The sequence below is a fragment of the Cydia splendana genome, chromosome 3, assembly GCF_910591565.1.
Source record: "Cydia splendana chromosome 3, ilCydSple1.2, whole genome shotgun sequence".
Lineage (NCBI taxonomy): Eukaryota > Metazoa > Arthropoda > Insecta > Lepidoptera > Tortricidae > Cydia > Cydia splendana.
The window spans coordinates 24,588,524-24,612,070 of NC_085962.1; the positions used below are offsets into that span (position 1 = coordinate 24,588,524).

Below are 23,547 nucleotides of genomic sequence, written 5' to 3' on the forward strand. Positions count from 1 at the left end.
TTCACCAACACCATTGACATCAATATAAATGGCTATCCGATGTCAGCCAGGTTTAAAATCCGGATCTAAATTGATAATAAGCAGTTTAAACAGGTGAACAGGTAGCTGAACAAACATTGGCATTTTGTTGGCTGCAAATACATTCGATTCCACGCCTATATTCATTTTACTCATATAGTGTTACACAGAAGTCATTTGCTGTCAAGAATTACCGACAATTGTCGTGTTTCTTGTGACAATTGTCATTAGCTTCGCAAAATAAGTACTTAGTATTTGGCGATATAATGGAGTTTTTATTTTATTAACATGTTGGTGGCAAACAAGCACACCGCCCGTCTGATGGTAAGCGGTTACCGTAGCCTATGGAGGCCTGTAACGTCAGTACCAACTGTGATGTCGACAAGTGTCGCACCTGCCACCGTAGTGAAATAGAGGCCAGGCCCCAATTTCACATCGGTGACAGGTGCGACGAATTGTAAAATCACTAGCGCTGACGTCACAGGCATCCATGGGCTACGATTACCACTTACCATCGGGCGGGCCGTATTCCTGTTTGCCACCATCATTGTATTATTTAAAAAAAACTTTATTATATCGGAAAAAACAGATATTTCTCCTGTGAAGTTTCTGACAATTGTCAAAGATCTAGAAGAATTGTAGGTAATTCTTGACAGGTAATGAGTTATATGTCGGAATTTCGTGACAATTGCAGTGTTTCTGTGACAATTGTCATAAACTTAGCAAGAGAAATATCTGTTTTTTTTCCGATATCATAAAGTTTTTTTTAATAATACAATGATGGTGGCAAACAGGAATACGGCCCGCCCGATGGTAAGCGGTAACCGTAGTTCATGGATGCCTGTGACGTCAGCAACAGTGATTTTACAATTCGTCGCACCTGTCACGTTGGTGAAACAGGGGCCAGGAGTTAAGTCAAAAGCTAGTAAACAGTAATCTCCTCCATAGTCCTCTCTAACTTTCAGGCATTTTTATTAACTTCTTATGGTATCAATGTGGAGTATAAATAGTCTACTATACATATATCCCAAAAACTTTAACGTTTACGTTTTTAAATACAGGGTGACCTTAGCCATTGGACAAACCCTGAAATCCCACATAGGGTTACTTCTCAGAAATGCTCTAACGGTAATTTCTTTTTAATTAGAACAAAAGATAAAACATTAAATTATCAAACAAAAGTTAATTCCAATAATCGACAACAAAAAGAAATATACTGTATTAATCATTGGCAGTGCTTTTGACAATTTGTTTGAAAATGTGCGGCAATGATGACATTTGTCAAAAGTCAGAATCTTACTAATGGCATAAATAAAAAAGATAATCAAAACGGTCGAAGAAAGTTTTAATTAATTTAATTTAATTTAATAATTAAATAATTAATAATTAATCTTATTTAAAGCTGCAACACGACTGATTAATTGACATGATTGTTCTCCCAGAAGGAGGTTCGTGGGGTGTTAGACTTTGGTACGGTCGTATAGAGGGCGTTCTCGTGACTTCAGAAAATTCCGACTTTTGGCCTACCGCTTCCGGTCAGAAAAATGTTCGACGGCCCGGCCAAACGGTAGGAGGTAGGTGGGGGGTGCTCGACCAAATGTCATAGAGGGACCCTGGCAGTTTTTGACGCCGCCATTTTTTTTTAAAATGGCTGACTTTTTTTTTTAATTTTTTCAAGTTTGTCCTAGCGCGCTGAAATTTTGGTCACGGAATCTCGGGGTCCTCTAGATTCGTATGGGAAAAAAAATTCGAAAAAATCCAAGATGGCGGAAAAAATGGCCCCTTTTATTTTGTATGGCAACTTTAAAACGGTGCGAGATAGGTGGGGGGTGCTCGACCAAATGTCATAGAGGGCCCCGAGACAAAATAAACTGCATTTAAAAATTTTCAAACGGGCCGACTTTTTTTTTTTTTTTTTTTCAAGTTGGTCCGAGCGCGCTGAGATTTGGCATGGCGAGAGATAGAAGCCTCTAGATTCCTATGAAAAAAAAATTTTTGGAAAAAATCCAAGATGGCGGAAATAATGGTCATTTTAATTTTGTATGGCAACTTTTAAACGGTGCGAGGTAGGTGGGGGGTGCTCGACCAAATGTCATAGAGGGCCCCGAAACAAAGCAAACTGCATTTAAAAAATTTCAAAATGGCCGACTTTTTTTTTAATTTTTCAAGTTGGTCCGAGTGCGCTGAGATTTGGCATGCGGCGAGCTAGGGGGCCCAGCATTACCATGTAAAAAAATTTTTTTAGAAAAATCCAAAATGGCGGGCGACAAGGGCAAAATTCAAATTTCCAAGTAGGGAGGCCGAAGGCCGACCCCGCGTAGGGCCGTCAGGCCCGGAGCTTCACCCCGAATATCCAAGCGTGCCCCGCCCCCAGTAATTTTGGGCGAGGCCGAAGGCCGAGCTGCGGGAATGACGAACAAAGCAAAATCCTATACAAAAAGTGTGTTAAGCGAGCCCGAAGGGCGAGCTTCAGGCCGGGAGGCCGAAGGCCGACCCCGGCGGAGGGCCGAAGGCCCGGAGCCTCCACCCCGGCTCCCAAAACGCGAGGCCGAAGGCCGAGCTGCGTGAATGCAGTTCCCCCAAGCGTTCTACAAAGTCAACTGTCTTGATAAGCGAAGCCGGCGGGCCGAAGGCCCGACGGCGAAGCGTCGAGGCTCGCGAAGGCCGAAGGCCGAGCTCCGCGTAGGGCCGAAGGCCCGAAGCGTCACACGAGAGGGGGAAGTTGGCCTACGGCCTTCGGCCTTCGGCCCGCCGTTTCGCTTGTCTAAGACACTTTTCCTATTGGGTCGTGTTTAAGCTCCAACTTCCCGCTTAAGCCCCGAAGCAAAACCAACCCTCCCAACTGTTTTAATAAGCGAAGCGGCGGGCCGAAGGCCCGACGCTGAGCTTCGAAACCCAGCGAAGGACGAAGGCCGAGCTCCGCGTAGGGCCGAAGGCCCGGAGCGTCCCTTACGAGTTCCCAAGCACGCGAGGCCAGGCCGAGCTGCGGGAATGTAGTGCTTTCACGCGGATCTTTTCGTCCTAGCAAAAGTACAACTTTATTTCTTTTTCCCTTTGGAAAACAAACTACTACTACTACTACTACAACAAAAACAACAGCACCAACAACAAACTACAAGAAGACCGCGGGGCCCTCGGGCCCCGCGCACAGGGCAAAATCTAGTCATACTATTTATTACCTCAGGAGCTACTAACACATACAGGTTGCTCCAAAGTAAAAAAATCGTAATTTGTTATGATACTTTGTATACTGGTTCTAAATACCATTGACGTGTAAAATTGTATTGATTTTATGAATAAATTATTGAATATTGAATATCAATACCCTAATGCATGGACACCCTGTATATCAACTTGATAGAAAATGTTCAATATTTCTTTATAGTGCGACTCCTTAGCTCGATTTAGTATGGAGGTAGAGTCTGGCTAGTAAAAGATGAACCTGCAAAAATGCGGTCCTGGTCTGACCCATCCTAAATCCTGTCCCATCCGGCAGAAAGCACGAAACTTGGCATGCAAACTTCAAACTTCAACATTTATTCAGCAAATAGGCCGCAAGGGCACTATTACACGCCGCTAAAGAAATTTTCACTTCAAAAAGTTTTGAGATGTAATGTGAAACCAAGTCGGTTATTTTAATCAGTGCCAGGGGGTGTTAAAACAGTATCAATAAGATATCTTTAATTTGTAATTTTTAGCGAGTTTTAGCGGTGGGCAAAGTAATCCGGTGATTTGGCATCCATACCAACATTGCCCACCACCAAAAACGGATTAGGGTTGTCACTTTCATCTAATTTACCCAACTTCGCATGTAAAATAAGGTTATGTTTGTACACTAAAGTAAGTTTATAAATATATACTGTATTTAATTTGTCTTATTATCCTTTACTTAGATGTTTTATCCCGTTAACTAATGAAAAACACAGCAAAAATCATATTTTTGGCCATTAAACTATTGTAACAGATTTTCTCAAAAGTGACAACCCTAGCCTTTGTAAAATGCTTAGGCGAGCCTTATATGGAAATGAGCAAAAACGGGTAGGCAACATTGCCCAGCAAATTTATTTAAAAGTTTTTACACTTATCGCTAAGTTATTAACAGGGAATGGTAGGATTGCCCAAAACCAGTGATCCTTAGACATCATCATCATACGATCTGTATTTGAATACCAAATTGACGTGGGCAATGTTGGCGAAAACTCCGGATATCTTTGCCCACCCTCTAAAACGCAAAAAAATGGGTAAAAACACGATAAAAATATTTTTTCTTCAAATAAACTGATGCGTTTGATCACAATGGACGTGCTGAGCAAAAAAAGTAATTACGATTTGTTTTTTTTTTTGAGAAATTCGTGTTTTTTTTTAAATGCGGGCAAAGTTGGTGATAATGACCGGTACCTACTCTTCGAAGGCCGCAAAAATATATGACATGCTCTTATGGTTCTACAAATAAGATCGTGTCAGATATTTTTGCAGCCTTCGTTGTGTGTTGTGTAACATAAATTGCAGGTGACTGTATATTAGGAATAATTATTTTATTTAGTTTCAACGAAAGTTTCAAGTTTAGTACGAAAATACTTCAGATATACAATATGCACAAAATGTAGACCTAATCGAAATAAAACATTGCTTTTTATAGTAATTTTTTTTTAAAAACATTCGATACATAGGTATACATAACAATAACCAGGCCACAGCGGTATTGGCCTGTAAGCTTTATCTCGGTCTCCAAATCCGCAAAAACTCGCTAGTACTAGGTGCTGGTCTAGCCGTTATTTTTTCTTAAAGATTTTCAGAGAACAGCACGTACACGCATTATACATATAGACGGAACGAACGGCATAATCATAATCATTTATTCGTCGCAATCCATGGTATTACAGATTAGATATGAGCGCCGATAGGCATTTAGCCGGCGGCGGCGCGCCGGTCAAAATCGGTCGGCGGCGGCGGCGAATCGGCGGCGTGGCCTTGAAACACCTTTGATTAATGAAAAACGAATTCAAACCAAAATTTTACCCGTTAACATGTTTTTGCTGTAAGGAAGTTATAAAATAAGTGCATTTTTCAATTTCAAGCAAAATTTATTCAATAAAGGTACGAAAAAAGTTTTATAAAGTATGAACAGTATCGCGCGGCATCAGAGGCGGTCTTAATCTTGGCGAGGCCCTGGCCGGAAGATCTTTGCGAGGCCCTTATCTTTTGTGCTTAGTAAAAAGTAGCGGATTGACTGTATCAGGGAAACGTCTGGTCGACAGTCCAAAGAGACGAAGTGAGGAAAATCAAGCTCCGTCATTAACCAATTACGACCCAAAAAACAGATTTATGTCAAAAAGTGAGGTCCAGGGCCGAGCTCCACCTAACACCGAAGACCTGTTTCCGACGCCTTCCCATGCGAGGCCAGAAGCTGCAGGTAATGCCAAGTGTGAGCTTGGCTGACGGCCGAATGCCCGGAGCGCCGATTACGGCGCGCCTCTGTGCGAGGCCGAAGGCCAAGCTGCAAGAGAGCAGAGCTTGGAATTGAACTATAGGTCCAGTGTAAGCAAGTCCGAAGGCCGATAAAGACCGAGGCCATAGTGTTAAAGACCTGGAGCTTTCCTGCAGGTGCATTGGTGCGAGGTTAAAGGCCGTGCTGCAGTGAAGCTAAGATCGGAGAAGATCTAATGACCAAGCATTTATTTTAAAAGTGAGGCCGAAAGTTAGGCTCCAAACAGGGCCGAAAACTTGGAGGTTCAGATAGCGTTTTACTTCTATGCGAGCGATGCGAGGCCAAAGATTGGGCTGCGAGAAAGCAAAGCTTGAAATTTGAACAATGGCCAAGCTTATATGAGACCAGATTCCGTTTCCGAGGCCCTTCCGTGATTCCGTGCGAAGCCAACGGCCGGACCTTTGGGCGTGAAAACACTTAATATCTGAAATTAACCCCTTTTAAAGACATTCAATCCATGCTTGCAATGATTAAATTCGCGGTGAATGACGGATGAGCACGCAGAGAAGATGGCCGATGGGGTCGAAAAGTGCTCGAGTGGAGACCACGGACTAGCAAGCGCAGCGTAGGACGTCCACCCACAAGATGGACAGACGACCGTATTAATGTCGCCGGAAGACGCTGGATGCGGGTCGCTTCCAACCGGTACGTATGGAGGTCCAAGGGGGCCTCAGCAGTGGACGTCTTATGGCCGAGATGATGACGGATGAGCTAGCCAGCTGGCAAAATTAGTCATTTCGTTGCCCTAACAGTACTAGCGCGGTTACCAAACAGAAAAGTTTGAATTTACCATCAATATTTTTTAATTTTATGGACCTATAATTATTTATCATTTATTTAAAAAAAAACTATATTTATTTAGTTATTTATTATACAATAAGTTACAACTTACAATACCTTTTGAATGTCTATGAGCTATTCAGACTGGCGCTGTTAAAGATCTAAACTAAATAAAATATATATTTCTGATTCTGAAAGGAGTACTATCTAACAAGGTCACGCCGATGCCACGCCGATAGCGCAGCGTCGGCGGCGGCGGCGCGAAAATTTTGTCGGCGGCGGCGGCGCGCCGGCGCGGCGCTCATATCTATTACAGATCTAGGTACAAGACTTTCAGGTATTACTTATACGAATTACATAACGCTTCCTGTCAATAGGCAATATTTTAAGATAAAAGTTCTATAACATATTACAAGATTACAATTGTCATCAAAATTAATTGACGTACAGAAGTCAAATACGTTTTTAAAATGACGCAAAATGAAAATTAATCCCAATCAGTAAAGGATGTCTTTAAACTTTTTTCATTTTAAGCGAGTTTTGATTTGAAGGAACATAATACTTAAATTCGACTGTAATCGTATTGTTTTAAGATAGTTTACTGAGGTTTTCAACCATTATGACCCGTAAATAACAGCAAATCAAATTTAAAGGAGACGCGAGCTGATATTTATGTACCCTATTTTTTGAAATACAATTTATCTACTGGTATACTTTCTCGTGTGCGTATATGATTTAATGTCAAATCAAGCTGTCATTTTTATTTGAAGAATTATACGTGTGCTCCGGTGCAGCCCCAGCGGGCATCTGACTTGAAGAAGAATTTTGAGTGATGTCGTCAATGTATGGAAATTGTTCGAAGGTTTACATTTGAGATTGAATTTCTGTGTTGTCTTTGTGAGTAACAATATAAATCTTGAATTGTCTAGCTTTCAAAATCACACAATAATTCAATTACTGTCAAAGACAAAATTGTTTTGCTTCTTTCTCAAACGGAACTCCATATTTTGATATTTTGATACTTTTAGTGTCGATTTGTAGAGAATAACAGCAAATTAAAAATATAATGGCATGAAGAGTCGGTACACGGTTTCTTCGTGAACAAATTTACGTGTAATAATAATAATTATAATATAATATACAGGGTGGAAAGGCACTACGATCCTTCCCGGAAGTATTAGGTCGTTTAAGTGATACAGAGCAGATTAGTAATGGTAAGAATCGTTAATTGAGTAAAAAATAAAAATACCAAATTTTCTACTTTTTAACTGTGGTGATAACCCTATAGCATGTGCACATGACGGCTAGATTAAGGATCTCCGTCGGGAAAGCTCGGGACTTTACGCTTTTTTCCGATCGTTGACAGAATCGCAATGATGTATGAATGACGCATAAATGACAAATAAATCAAATGAATGCAAAAATATTACAAACAATTTTATTACTTTCTTAGATAATTACTTTTTGCCAATATTTAACACTATCTTCTCTTCACATACGGTGTTCAAATGTAGCTCCGTGTCTTATAATGTACGCCGCAGCCCGCACCCGAGCCCGCGCACATTGCCCATGCGATAGTGTATGCTCTTCGTCATTTTGCCTCCGCAGATTGTCAAAAGCAGCAATTAGCCTTTAATGTCTCATTTCGTCCGCAGTTTCACATTCCGTTTGGTACACCATATCTTTTACACAGCCCCACAAATTGAAATAACCACGAGCATCTAACAACGGCATTTTTATTTGAAGAATATGACATTAGATAAGTTCAGTGACAATTTAATTTCAAATATCAGACGTCTTGTTTGACGTAAGAAGGTTTGATAGTTAGATATTTAAGAAGTATTTATTCTTGATTTATTCTTAGTATTTCATTTTTGCAAGTTCATTTGGTGCATCAAACACAACCTACTTGTAATTTTTTATTATTTTCTTCTTCTCCGTCGAATTACTCTTGGCAGAGCAGTCGTGGTCACGTTAAACGACGAACGATTCTACGCCAGTTCTCCCTGGCAGATGCTTCTCTGGCACATGTGTTAAGTGGGGTGTTGGTAAGGGCTTTTATCTGATCCGTCCAACGCATTGGGGAACGTCCTCTTGACCTACAGCCATTGACCCGTCCCTGGACAACAAGTCTCTCCATGGCCTGCTCTCCACGTCGCGTCACATGTCCGAAGTATCTGAGGCTGAGGATACGCGCTCTGACCGTAGCTGAGAGCCTCTCTTTCACCTTAAGTTCTTCAAGTATGGAGGCGTTTGTACGGTGTTGTGTCCAAGATACTCGCAGCATTCGTCTCCAACACCACATTTCGAGTGCGTCGATTCTTTGTCTCTCTCGCTCCTTCACTGTCCACGTCTCAGCACCATACAGTAATGTAGGGAATACTAGAGACCGCACTAATTGAACATTGGTGGCTTTGGTGATATTTCTGTCCTGCCATATCCTCTTCAACTTCTCCATGGCAGATCTTGTAATAGCAATTCGTCTTTTAATTTCATCTGTAGAGCCTCCAGCGGGCTTAGCAAGGTTATATCATATTGCGCGTGGAATCTACTGTCGTCTTTTAACGATAGTCGTATTTTTATCGTTTTGCTGAACATGGTTACGGGTTACGATAAGAATACCACGTCGATATCGTATAAAGTTATCCACTATCATTCGTAAGTGACCAAGATTGTCTATGCCTAGAGTTTATGAAAAATCCATTTAATGCCTGTAGGGCTACCGCCAATACCGAAAATCGTCAATTGCGGGCATTTTTCTCTGTCACTCTAATTACGCCTTCATTGGAGTAAAAGAGTAAGATCCCCGCAATTTGCGAATTTCGGTTTTCGCGGTAACCCCTCTGGCTTTATTAAAATGTCGGACGTGTGTCGGACGATGTTTGAAAACGAATAGTTAGTTTTATTACTACACTTCCAAATTGAAAAATGTTTAAATGAGTGACAGCTTTATACAAATTGACTTACATTATAACATGCACGGATAATCGTGTTTTCTCAACTGACAATTCACTTGACATTGACAAGCATCGCGTACGCGCATGATTCAGTGAATTTAGTGAAAATACAAACCAAGTCGAAGAAAAATACTGATTTGCTGTGTAAACTAAAGGAAATGCCACCCAAAATGTAAGTTTCTCTAATTTATTTATAGAAAAAGTTATAGTTCGTTTGATCATTAACTGGTTTTGTCATGAATATGTTTAATTTCAGTCGATGCTTCGGCGCACAAGAAAATGCTAGCCAAATATATAACTCAGCATCCCCTGTTCGCCTACACCTACAGGGAGATTCATGAGCCTCTCGGAACCCAGAGATACAAAATGCAATGCTGCACAGTGCACACAAGTTCTAAGATCTAGAAGAAAGGATTGAAGATGTAAGTACACCTTTCTTAAACTAAAATCATGAAAAGTTTCTGGTGCCTTTTAATATTATTGACACTTAATATCTATTTCTTCTCATTCTATCTATTATGTTCTACTAAGTGACAAAAGTTTGTTAAAAACCTGTTCTATCACTACTATAATTGCAGGAAGTTGATTTGGCAACAAGGATGTGTAAAAGTTACACTACAACAGTACCTATGCATAAGTACATTTATTCACACTGCATAAAAAGTGCATACTTAAGGGTTCTAACAAATATTAAAATCTTTGAAACCCGTAGACCTCACTTTAAAAACTTATATATTTTTTTACTCTGTTTGTATATTCTAGAAGCTGGTTTTGTAGCAAGAATAAAAGTTTATTGAAAAAGAAAAAGACACACTTTATGCCATAAATCTAAGACATAAAGATAAAATATTATTAATAAGTATTTAGTTTTTATGCCCGTTCCGGATGTCCCGCTCACTTAAACTTTAAGTCCTTCCTCTTCATAACCGTTTTATGTATGATTGTTTTGCCGTTCAGGCAACCTATCTATGGAATGCACTCCCTCTACCTGTAAGACAAGCCCCAAGAAAATTTGTTTTTTGAGTAGTCATGCTCGGTAGTTATCTGCTAAATGTCTCGTCTAGTGTCTATCATCCCATATACATATTAGTACATTTATTTTTATAACATATATGTATGTTTATGTTAGTATGTATATCTAAGATATACCTACTGCATTTGCTTTTTGATTGGTTTTTGCACCAACCTTTAGTGTTTATATGTGACGTCCCACGGGTAAAGGTACCTTATGGCGGTTGGCGCTTACGCTATTAACTATTAACGCCGCTCCAATATTATTGCGGCGCTATGCGACGTAAGCGCCAGCCGCCATAAGGTACCTTTTGCCGTGGAACGTCACATATTTGTTTCTATGGTTGACTAGTAGGTGATAGATAATGCCTTTTGGCATTAAGTTCGCCATTTTTACGTAATTCTATATTTTTGTGCAATAAAGTTTATAAATTAAATAAATAAAGTAGCCATACCCACAAGTAACTTACAAATTCCCTGCAAGAGTTAGGCCGGCGCCCCACTGCTGCCCACGCTATGTACACGACCCACGTTCCTATACAAAATTTCGTGGGCTTGCCCACGGTTTGTATTAAAACGTGGGCCGTGGATGTAGCGTGCGCAGCAGTGGGGCGCCGGCCTTATTCAATACAAATAAATTGTATTAGTACCTATTCTACTAAGATTATAAAAAATATAATACCTACTCGTACAATATTCTTACTTATAACATGTAGGTAATATAGGAATACTAGGAACAGTTATGTTAGCACTAAAGCTGGCCATATACATTTGACAGCTAAGTTTGACCCACTTCCCGATTTCCGATTGAGCTGAAATTTTGCATACATAACAATATGTAAATCGGATGACAATTGCAATATTATGATGACATGGAGCTGATCTGATGATGGAGACATGAGGTGGCCATGGGAACACTGTGATAAAACAACGCAAACTAATTGTGCTTGGTGTTGTTAGAATGGACTCATGGAGTATTAGTTGCCTGTTGAAAGAAAAGTACAGTCAGCGATAAAAGCTTGTACCAAAAATTATATTTTTGCCAAAAACTTATTTATATTGTTAGGGCTTGGGAGTAGAAGCTGGTTTCTTTACTGCTGGCAGCTGGAATATTTTTTTTGTGTTTGGTAAAGTGGTCTATTGTACCTATACCTGACTATGGGAATGATTTTAGCAGCCTATGTATGTGTGTGGGTATGTTTGTGTCGTATATTACCCTAGCATAGAATATCTGAGATACATTTTGATAAATAAGGTGTTGGTTGGTTTGTTTTTATGACGCAAGTGGTACAGAACTACACTTGATACATAATACAACTTTAATAACGGATAAATAATTACTAGAACAAAATTCAATTTATTTTCAATCGATAATTTGGACAACTGTAACAAAAAAATCCCCCTGGCTTAAAAACGAGAGCTTTCTAAAAGTGACATTAATTTCACATAATTTGCCAATGAACCGCTGTAAGTACTAGCCTGCGCCTGACCTCATCTAATATAATTTGTTTCTGTTTCAGTCATAACATATTGGAGGCTTGAAAGTGCACATACCCATAGATTGGACGTTAAGCTCAACGAGACCATGCGATGCATCTCAGGCACTATCCGATCTACAACCGCCACTGGCTGCCGGCATTGAGTCACATTGCCCCTCCTCACATCCGACGACTCAAGGCGTTGAAGAGGGAGGCTGAGAATATCACGAATAACCCCACAATGCTTGTCCACGAGGAATTCTGCCGCCCGACTGCCCGCCGACCCTGTGCTACAGCTGGGAGCCTGAGCAGCTTTAATATTTCGGATAGGTGGATAGCGGAATGGTCAGCTTCGGCAGCTCGGAGTTGCTGTATATCTGACCCAACTAAAAAACCAAAAGGGTTTGACCTTCCTCGGAAAATCTGGTGCCGCCTGAGAACCGGACATGGCCGCTGCAATTCAGCCACACAAATGGAGGTAGACGGCTTTCCCACTTTGCGAATGCAGAATGCAGACCACTTAGCATATCTTCCAACGCTGCCTACTCCACTCCTCCTCCACTCCTGGGCCTGTTGAGGACCTGAAGACCGTGACACCTGACTTGGTTGCTTGGCTTGGCAACCTCAAGGCTACACTCTGAATGCCCTCATCAGTTTATGATATGAAATGAAATCACTTTATTGGAGCATTCCACGAGCTGTCCCGTACAAACGCATTTTATTTCCTGTGTTACGACTTTTTTTTTCGCCATTTAAAGCAAGCGATTAATTTTCCGTGCATGTTTGACCATTTGTCATAGAAAAGGAAACTCTTATACCTGCAAATTTCCAGAAAATCTGCATTTCTACGGGACAAACGGTAGACAATTGCATGGAATGCTCCATTGCCAAAACATGATAAGTTGATGGTAGAAAAAATATTAGGAATACAAACCATATACCTACATATAAATTCTATGATAAGTATGTACTAAGTTATTCTAGGTTAAGTACTAACTTATTGTCTACTCTATACATAGGTAATTACACTTAGCAAGACATGTTGGCCGTGGGTACCAAGCTCAGCATGTGCTAGACTGGCGTCCAGCGCTGGTTTTCAGTTTGGCCCCTTTTTGTTGGAGGTCTGAGAGGAATGTTGATCTTTTCTGCGCCGTTAAGCATTCTATTTATATTGGAAACGAAACTTATAGATGAGCAGTTATGAAATAGCAATACTACAATAATATGGATATCAAATAAAAGCTAGTGAGAAGACCATTCCAAAAATATATATATGTGTCATACCTATCCACAAATAAAACAACAAACAACCTTTTCAGTTCATTAGTATTATCATTAAGCGTTTTACAACGTAAGTTAGGCCGTCGAATCAGACAGAATGGTAAGGGCCCCCGCTCAGTGGCGAAACTGAGGCAGCAGGGAAACTTTTGTCAGTCGTATTTACCACCACTGTGAAGTGTGAAATGCGGATGGTAATCTGGCCCACAGCGCAAAAGAGAAAGACGATCTTTTAGGAACTCTTTTTGCATCGAACTCGACCTTGAAAGACGACGGTAGCGCCCTACCGCCCACCATCCCGTAGTGTGAATACTCTATGCCAGAAACTTCTATCAAGCAGAGGGATATTCGGCGGGAGTTGCTATGCTTTCGTTTTATAAGGCGAGCGGGCCAAGTGCTTCAGAGTTGTGTCCAGTGTTAGCGAGTCTTACGTTAGGGGTCTCCTGTCGAAGTTACCATCTTATGGACTGTCCAATAGACTACCTATTATGCAAGTGGATCGCTAGCCCTTTGTCCGGCAGGCGCATATGAGCCGTAGTTGACGGAACCTGCTTCAATAGCTGCTGCTGCATATCTGTGACATGTTGTCTATCGACGACATTCATCGATATGTGGACTACTGAGGCTTGGTATACACTATACAGGATGGCTAAAAAATAACTACATTCCCGTTGCCAGGGAGGTTTTGGGATTATACTGAGTAACTTTTGCTACGGGACCAACCTCGAAATCGCGAAAAAAATAGTTTACCCTCCCATAGAAATTGGACCAGCCAAAATGTATGAAACAGCCAAATTTTTTTTCGCGACTTAGGGGTTGGTCCCATTTCGTTTCGGAGAGGGGGGGGGGGAGGCGCAAATTTGGTGCCTGCCCCGGGCGCCATATGACGTTCCTGGTACAAAAGCTGTTCATACTTCATAGTAATCCAGCGATAAAGCTGCTGGCATGATGGGCACTGTCACACCGGGTACGGCAGCCAATGATTTGTTTGTACACCTACATTTAATGTGTAAATAAACTTTGTTTAATTTTTTGGCAATAGTTGTTTTATTTACCCATTTATAATATTCTCTCTAGCACAGAGCCGAAATTGTTAACTTATCTATAGAGTTTAGTAAACAAAAAAGACTTGACAACACCACAAGTGACGAGAATTGTCATTCTTGTATCTACCTAAATGGAATTTAACATAGTTTTTAATATTCAACATTAGTTATTGGCGTATTGAGTCTGACCGCAGTTATAGTCACTAAAGTAGACTTATTAGCATAATAGAGCATTTAGGAATATTCTTATTTGACCTTTTCACCGCCAGACTCACTAGACGCGTCCTTAAGACGCGTCTTTTCATACAAACGTAGTCCACATTTTTCTCTCTGGATAATAACATTAAATATTTTGATACAATTTGTTGTATATCATATCAACATCAACTACAGCCATGCCCCTACGGTTGTTCTTTTTTTTTAATTTTTAATTATTATAAGAGTTAGAAGAATTTAAAAATTTGTATGTAATCTGTCTTCCGCTCCTAATTTTTACAATAATCAAAAATTCGAACGTAGGGGCATAGCTATATGGTTAATATACATTAAATTATGTAAAAATATTTTCCATAATGTCAATATCCAGAGAGGAAAATGAGGACTACGTTTGTATGGAGAAGCGGAAGCGGCCATCTCCCTTTCCTCTTAAGTAAGAACGTGCCTAAAATGTTTTTATTACCTATGCTTTCATTGTACTATACTGCATATGAGTCGGATTTTACATTTAGAAGCTATAATATCACAAATTTTGTACGCATAAGGCTAAAATGAAAAATAAGAATAAGTGACACCTACATTGAAGCATGCCCGGGAATGGTGTTCTGTGTGAAGATTATCCGTCTTGAATGTTTACTAGTCTCTACTTGTATAGAAATATAGGTAAATTAGGTAGGTATTTGTGTGATAGTAAAACATAGTAATAGGCGAAATATGTATTTATTAAGCTTATTAAGAGCCGGTTTTGTGCATGCTTGCATGCTTAGGAAGTTTTTTAGGAGCGTCTTCTCTAATTTTTCCCTTGATCCACGAGAAGTTTTCTGGAAGAAAAAGAAGGAAATAAGTAAAAGTAGGTTCATGTGGCAGCGATGGAGTAAGTATTTTCACATGAGTGCAGTCTAGTGCACTCAAGATATATACTAAATAATCGCCAGGAATAATATCCATTAAACAAGGCAGCACATTAGAACTAGGTGCCTTAGTTAAACCTAATAAGTATTGCATTCCCAGATTATATATCCCAGAGATAACTACTTATCATACATAACTATCAAACAATGGGTAGGTACATATCTCAATGCATAATACAGCCGCACTCATACTTATTCAAAAAAGGAAAAGTTACTAAGACAGTCCTTGTGGAAAGTCACAGTTTTTTATGTCTAATACTTAATTCAGTGCTCAAAAGAACTTACCTTCTGTTTACAGCATCTACAAACTGCTCGAGGTTCAGGCTTACAGTAGTGTGGCCAATCCAGTCAGTAGTGCTCCAATGGACAAGCCATGATCTTGACTAGTCCCACGTTGGTAGTTAATTGCCATCAGCTAGCAGGTGTAACTGTTACACACCAGCAGCTGCTGCTGCTGCTGCTGGTGTGGTGTATACTGTTAGAACCTAAAACAAATAAGTACCTAATTACAGTACCGGCCAATAATATATCACCTCCATGCTTTTACGGTATAACTTTTTTTTATATTTGTGAGTGACTTCCACAGCTTTAGGTAGTTTAGTAGTATTCCTTGTCCAGCGATGAGAAAAATTGGTCTATGTAATGATTTTTTCATAGAGGTTTTTTGTTTTAATGTATGGTCAACTTCATTATTTTTAAAGAGCTTTTTTAGTAATATGCTGAGTCTCTTATTGTAGTTCACAGTATTTCAGTATTCATAATATCTTATACCTTTAAACGAGCAATTCTTGTATATTTATTTATTTATATGTATATATATTTCGGGGATATCGGAAACGGCTCCAACGATTTCGATGAAATTTGCTATATGGGGGTTTTCGGGGGCGAAAAATCAATCTAGCTAGGTCTCATCTCTGGAAAAACATGCATATTTATATAAAATGACTAGTAAAATATGAAATCTACAAACTCACCTACTACAAGTTCATACAAAAACACACAAAGGTGATATGTTATTGACCGGTACTGTAAATCTAATTTTGTCAAGTAGATTTTCCCCCTGGAGGTTAGGATATGAATGTTGAAGTAAATAGTAGCTTAAGTAACCTCTGTTAGTAGGTTAGTAGCATAAGTAAGAGATTGTACAACAGATATCTTAACATACTAACTTTTACATATAATAATGAGGCCGGTACCTAGTATTGAAGAGTTTAGTAGCATTGTCATTAAGACGTCTGTTTTACATAGAATCAATGATTTCAAATATAATAGGGTCTATGCATAGAATACATATTAACTTTATAAGAAACACTGCAATTTTATAGCTTTACCTTTGAGATGTTTTGGTAGGTAACCCATCACCGTTTTGAAGCTCGGCGTTAAATTCGGCACATAAGTAAATGCACTGCACACTCCTTACGCACTCTGTAAATATGCCGAAACTCTTCGTCCGTCATATCAAATGGGCTGCAAGTGTTTCTTAAAGCTGTTTACGATATTTTTCTTCAACAGCAGCCGCGAGTAGGAATAATAAAATTTGACTTCCCTGCGAAGAAAATATTGACAATATTATATACAGCGGAACATTGTAACTAATAACTCTCAATATAATCATAGAAAAACTGATATTTACCTGTAATTTATACCTTAAAATATGATTATTCACTACTTTTGCTTTCACGACAAGGCTTATCGTCATCTAAGAAGCACGTAGTTAAAATTAACTAAGTTGAACTGTCAAAATGGGACAATCTGTCAAATTATCCACATCTTATCCAACGACCATGTTATGCAAATTGTCTTCTATCATCTACCGCTGTCAAATGTGGATAACTCCATATATCGTCTGCAACCATAGTATGGATGATAAAACCGACGATAACTGCCGTTTTATCCACACCTATTGCGTGATAACTACCTTGTCGTACAACCTTGCTAAGCCCGCAGAATTAGTTACAAGTGATACTAAGTAAATGTAAGACTCTTTTATTATTTTAGATAGTTTCTAATTAGAAACTAATAATAATTATTCGAAAATAATTTTGTGAAACGTGTTAAGAAACTAAAACCTTTTTACCAGTCAAGGAAACCAGAGATATTTATAAGACGATTGCGTACTTTTGAGTGGTTGTCAATGTCACAATTTGAACTGTCGTAAACAATGTTGTGGTTAGTATTATTAATATTAAGGAATAATATAACTACTTCATTCAAGTATTGAACAAGTGGAACCACTAAGAAAGCGAAAATCCTGCAACGATTCTTACCGTGTTGTAAGCAGACCTAAGAATGGTTAGATGGCAACAAATTAGCATAATTTCCTCTCGTATACTGATTGTTTACAAGTAAGTTCATTGACCCTGTCACCTGTTAGGGTTAGCACAAAGTAGTTTTTTGCATGGATGTTTAAAAGGCCATAATTTAGAAACGGTTGCCCATATTAACATAGTTTCTATGGAGAAAATATAGAGCTTAGGCTAAACAATCCCCCTTTTGCGGAAAGGATCGTCGTGCCTTTCCACCCTGTAATCCCTGTATATTATAGTGGTTTTCCGGGTCAAGGTCCGAGTCCGGGTCCGAGTCTGAGTCCGAGTCCGGGTCCGAATCCGTGTCCGAGTCCGTGTCCGGGTCCGAGTCCGAGTCCGGTTCCGAGTCCGGTTCCGAGTCCGGGTCCGAGTCCGAGTCCGGGTCCTAGTCCGAGTCCGTGTCCGAGTCCGAGTCCGGGTCCGAGTTCGATTCCAAGTCCGGGTCCGAGTCCGGGTCCGAACCGGATCCGGGTATGAGTCCGGTTCTGGGTCCGAGTCCGGGTCGCAGTCCAAGTCAAAATCGAAATTAGAAATCACCAAACGTGTACTATGCGTCGTTGAAGAGTTTTGTTCTGGTCATCATCAGCAGTTCCACTTCATCAAATGCGACAGTTTTTAATGTAAATGCTTGATTTTATGATGAAAATACAAAAAAAATCTATACTTATGCCTTTAATATTTGAGGAGTTCCCTCGATTCCTTATGGATCCCATCATTAGAACTCGAGCTTGACAAAAATGTGGCTTTAAAACTTGACTTGCTTAACAAACATAACGAAGAGGAAAAATCGCCAAACGTGAACTATGCGTGGTTGAAGAGTTCTGTTCTGGTCATCATCAGCAGTTCCACTTCATCAAATGCGCCAGTTTTTAATGAAAATCCTTGATTTTCTGATGAAAATACAAAAATGTCTATACGCATGCCTTTAAGATTTGAGGAGTTCCCTCGATTCCTCATGGATCCCATCATCAGAACTCGAGCTTGACAAAAATGTGGCTTAAAAACTTGACTTGCTTAACAAACATAACGAAGACGACAAATCGCCAAACGTGAACTATGCGTCGTTGAAGAGTTCCGTTCTGATCATCATCAGCAGTTGCACTTCATCAAATGTCACTTTTTTGAATGTGTATGCTTAATTTGATGATAAAAACCCAAAAATCACTATATGTATGAGTTTAAAATTTGAGGAGTTCCCTCGATTCCTCATGGATCCCGTCATCAGAACTGGGTTTTGACAAAAACGGAACCAATCTGTATGCATATACATACGATCAAAAAACTAATTTTCAAAATCGGTCCAGGAATGACGGAGATATAGAGTAACAAACATAAAAAAAATAAAAAATAAAAAAAACATACAACCGAATTGATAACCTCCTTCTTTGAGATTTGGAAGTCGGTTAACAAACTAATATTAGCCCAAAATCTAAAATAAATGAAGTACCGATCACATAAAAAGTAAAAAATTAAATTAAGTAAATAAAAACAGGAAGGTATCATAAAATGTTAATGAAGAGAAATTGTAAGAGATGGTATTATGCCAACCAACAACTGCAAAGTTTTTTAACATCGGTTTGTGGCAAATACTGTTTAGTTTATCTTTATTTTAAAACGAAAAATGTCAACTTGCATGTTTTCTCCACTGTACACAGAATAAGTAATGATGTTACTATATCTCATATGTTCAGAATATTACTTGAATAAACTTATTATCCTATATAAAATATGTGTTTTTATATTTCTAAACCCAGTTTCTAAGTAGATTGCACATACATTATAGTCACATTAAAATTCCATTTTGCGAAATAAAGAATTCAACATTTAACTTTGCAAAAGTAGATAATTGTTATTAGAATATTTTCTAAAAGCAATAAAAATAGATTAGGTTAGATTCGAGCTACAATGACATTAGGTTGGGTTCAAGGTAAGGTTGCAGGGCCTCAACAAGGGAAAAATAGGGGGAGGGACTGTTGGCCTGGCTAAGTGAGCCAGAACTCACCCACTACTCCCTACTACTGCCGTAAGCAGGTAATGAATTCCCAATGTATTAGGTATAGGTTTAATAAATTATAAATATATTTCATTAATAACATAATAATATACAAATATGTAAAAGCATAAAGTAATAAATAAGCCTACAGTAATCACGTATACCGGTCCCACGGATGCGGATGTTGCTTACATAATCTCGTCTGTCAAGGAGTTTCGGCAGGAAAGGCCTTGGCAGACTTATATATTCATGAAATGAGGGCTCATACCTACCGATTGGAATTGGTTTCATGGCGGTATCAGATGGGTTAGTGTACGGTAACCGATGGTCATCTTGCTTATAATCTCGTCTGCCAAGGTGTTTCGGCAGGAAAAACCTTGGCAGACTTATATATTCCTAAAATGGGGGTTCATACCTACCGAATGGAATTGGTTTCATGGTGGTATCAGATGGGTTAGTGTAGGGTAACCGATGGCGACCTTGCTTACATAATCTCGTCTGCCATGGTGTTTCGGCAGGAAAAGCCTTGGCAGACTTATATATTCCTGACATGAGAGTTCATACCTACCGACTGGCATTGGTTTCATGGTGGTATCAGATGGGTTAATTTAGGGGTCCCGATGGTCACCTTTGAGAGCGTCTGCCAAGCACTTCCGGCAAAAAAAATAGTGGCAGACTTCGCTTTTCTGTGTCTACATGTAAATTTCTAACTGCTGCCATAACTACTATCTCGGTATCAGATGGGTTAAATCAGCCCCTTTTTTCGCACCGGAAGTGGCCTTCTTTTTCGTACTTTCGGCAAGTTCCGCCGTGGCAGACTATCGAATTCGGACTTAGCATAACTTTTCTGGGAAACCATTGTGCATTTCATCGTGGTATCAAGTCGGTTAGAAATTTTGCGGCCGGCTCTTCTACCACTGGTGAAAATGGAGCTGTCCCGCGAAAGTTTTAGAGCAATGATTTATTATGACTTTAAAAGTGGATTAACACAACAACAATGTGGAGACCGATTGACTATTGCTTTTAGTAGTGAAGCACCTTCGAAGACGACAATATACAGGTGGTATTCGGAATTTCAACGTGGCCGTGTGTCTCTTGCGGATGACGTACGTGAGGGTCGACCGAAAACTGCCGTTACCGATCAAAACATCGATGTTGTTCGCCAACTGATAAAAGAAGATAGGCATGTTACATATCGGGAAATTCAGGAGACTTTAGGCATTGGAATGAGTCAGCTACAAGTTATTTTACAGCAAGAGTTGGGCGTGCGGAAGTTGTTTTCCCGGTGGATTCCTCACTTGTTATCTGACGACCAGAAAACGGTCCGTGTCAATTGGTGCCACAAAACCCTAAAAAGATTTAATGGAGGAAGCTCAACTGCCGTTTTTAGTATTGTGTCAGGTGACGAGTCATGGATTTACGCATATGAGCCTGAATCCAAAAACCAATCTCGAGTATGGGTTTACGAAGACGAGCCGAAGCCAACAAAAGTTGTTCGTTCTCGCAGCACGATCAAAAAAATGGTAGCCACGTTTGTCTCCAAATCGGGTCACGTGGCGACTATTGCTCTTGAAGATCGAAGAACTGTCAATGCCGATTGGTATATAGGCGTTTGTTTACCGATTGTTTTTGCTGAACTGCGAAAAAATAACCCTAACCGCCGTATTATACTACACCATGATAATGCCAGCCCTCATACTGCTCAGAAAACAAACGACTATCTGAAGGGCGAAAAAGTCGAATTACTGGACCATCCTCCGTACAGCCCCGACCTAAGTCCCAACGATTTTTTTACTTTCCCGAAAATAAAGAATCGGTTGCGTGGTCAGCGTTTTCAGACCGCGGAAGAAGCAGTCCACGCTTATAAAATGGCCATTTCGTCAACCCCCAGTTCAGAGTTCAATAACTGTTTTGAAAACTGGTTTCAGAGAATGAAAAAGTGCATTAAACACAAAGGAGAATACTTTGAAAAACAATAAAAGTACTTTTATTTCATTTAAACGCGTATTTTTTCCAATTCCCGAAACTTTCAGGGCAACCTACGTACAAGTGTACCGACAATAATAAAAGGGATTTCAAAATTTGTCATCAGGCCTATTATACTTTAATGACTTTACAGATATAACCAATTCGGGAACTGTTTTCTCGCGTAATACGATACGACTCGACCAGGTAGGATTTTTTCTTCTTACTGAACAGTCCCCATCAGATATATCGGAACGGCCGAGGTATTCACAAATATCTGAACAATGTAAATTATAATGTAGTTAAAATGCATGCTCCGATATTTTGGAGCTCAAGGGTTGCTCAAGATCTGCTCAACCTCGGCCATGGCGACTGGCGAGAGCTATCGCAAGACCGGGAAACATGGCGTGATCTGGTGTCGGAAGCCAGGACTCATTTTCGGTCGTAGCGTCACCGTAGCCGTCGTAAGTAATGTCAATATCCAGACAGGGAAATGGGGACTATTTACGTTTGTATGAAAATGCGATTCATGGGCGGTGCTCGTACATATTCGTCTTAAGGCGGAAATTAATCTAATGAACGTTTTTGCAATTGGACTTATAAAAATAAATAATAATTTTGGGTTAGCATTTGAATCACGCATTATAGGGAGGGGCGGGGGGAAGGGTGGCATTTTATAGGGGTTGTTCACCCTTTCAAACGACACCAGATTTGTGTCTAGGAGACGCGTAGTTTTTTTTTATAAGTGTTAATTACGTGTGACGGAAGCGACGGAACGAAATACAGTGCCAGAGTCACCGTTAGGTACGACGACGAGCGAAGCGAGGAGGAATGTTAGGTATCTTGCGTTCGGACAAAGTGCTCAAAAACATGTATACGGACAAAGTGCTCAAAAATATGTATACGAAAAAGTCCAAATTGGTTACCCTTTCGTACGCTTTGGTTGTTTTATTGAACATAACCTCAAAAAAATAAAAAAATATTTTCGTGGGAACTATTGATTTCCTAACTTTGGGGATGGGTTCGGGGGGGGGGGGTTCCTACTCCCTCCCCCCTCCCTATAATGCGTAATTCAAATGCAACCCCATAATTTTATGTTGAAACAAGTTTTAAATAAATACCTACGTAGATGAAAAAATACAATCTTGCCTTTTATCAAATCACATAATTTTTTGAGAAATTTGCGAATTAAGTTATCCAAATATCGGTTACAAATAAGAAGTCCCTATCACAGTTATAAACCCTGGCAGGGTTCAATACATAATAATATCGGTATTTAACTAAACATAAGACAAACTCTTTATTTCATTTACGCGAGCGCAGCTGCGGGCCCGTCTAGTAATAAATATGATTCTTACTGAGCACACTGAGATAGTCCATAATTGATTGGAAAGCCCGTTCGAAATTTAAACTTATTTGCATTATAACAAGGTTGTATTTTGTAGATCTTTTTCTCTCTCATACTTATAGTAGGCTATTCAGAAAAAAATGAAATATCCCACAAAAGTAAGTAAGTAGAATTAAACTTTGTATCAAAGACATAAGTCATAAATTTCAATGCCAAAGTTTTAAGTAAGGATCTTTCTCGCTAAAACTACTTCCTAATATAAATGACCAGTGTAAGCATCAGTTAGCTAGCCCTAAGCAACCAAAAATCAGGCTGCAGTTGAAAAACTAATAAAGATAAAGTAAACCTGATAATTTTCCCGCCGTCTCCATGCTTGTTTTGGTTGGATATTGACTGATCAGATTTAGTATCCAAACTTAAAACCACCTAGGGATGCGTGGTACGGTGCTCTGAACACCGTAGTCTTGACTTCGTTCTTGGCTAATAGGGTATTATACTGTATTTAATATAAAATATTTTACACCATGCATGAAAAAAAGCACGAGATAATTATTAGAAAAACACAGATAGGAGTTATTTTTAAATACAAGTTTTATTTAATAAATCGGATATATATAAATATAAAAAGTACGTGAGTTGACTGTGACGTCACGATGTAATGTTTCATATAAATTCCATATTAGCAAATCGTTTTGACAGTTCTAAAAAAGTAACTGATTTGACTAGTAGGAAAATACCCTATTATTCATGTA

The 23,547-nt window shown here is 39.4% G+C and overlaps 1 protein-coding gene and 2 long non-coding RNA genes across 3 annotated transcripts in view; 1 reads left to right on the plus strand and 2 right to left on the minus strand.

Annotated features, from left to right (window-relative positions):
• Window positions 1–23,547, minus strand: part of LOC134789394 (uncharacterized) — a 485,188-nt gene that overhangs the window by 186,451 nt on the left and 275,190 nt on the right. The window lies entirely within an intron of this gene.
• LOC134806705 (uncharacterized) overlaps window positions 1–23,547 on the minus strand; it is a 61,143-nt gene that overhangs the window by 26,264 nt on the left and 11,332 nt on the right. The window lies entirely within an intron of this gene.
• Window positions 9,230–11,912, plus strand: LOC134789412 (uncharacterized). Its single transcript, XR_010144057.1, has 3 exons — window positions 9,230–9,415; window positions 9,500–9,665; window positions 11,775–11,912. It is a non-coding gene; the product is annotated as an uncharacterized LOC134789412 (long non-coding RNA).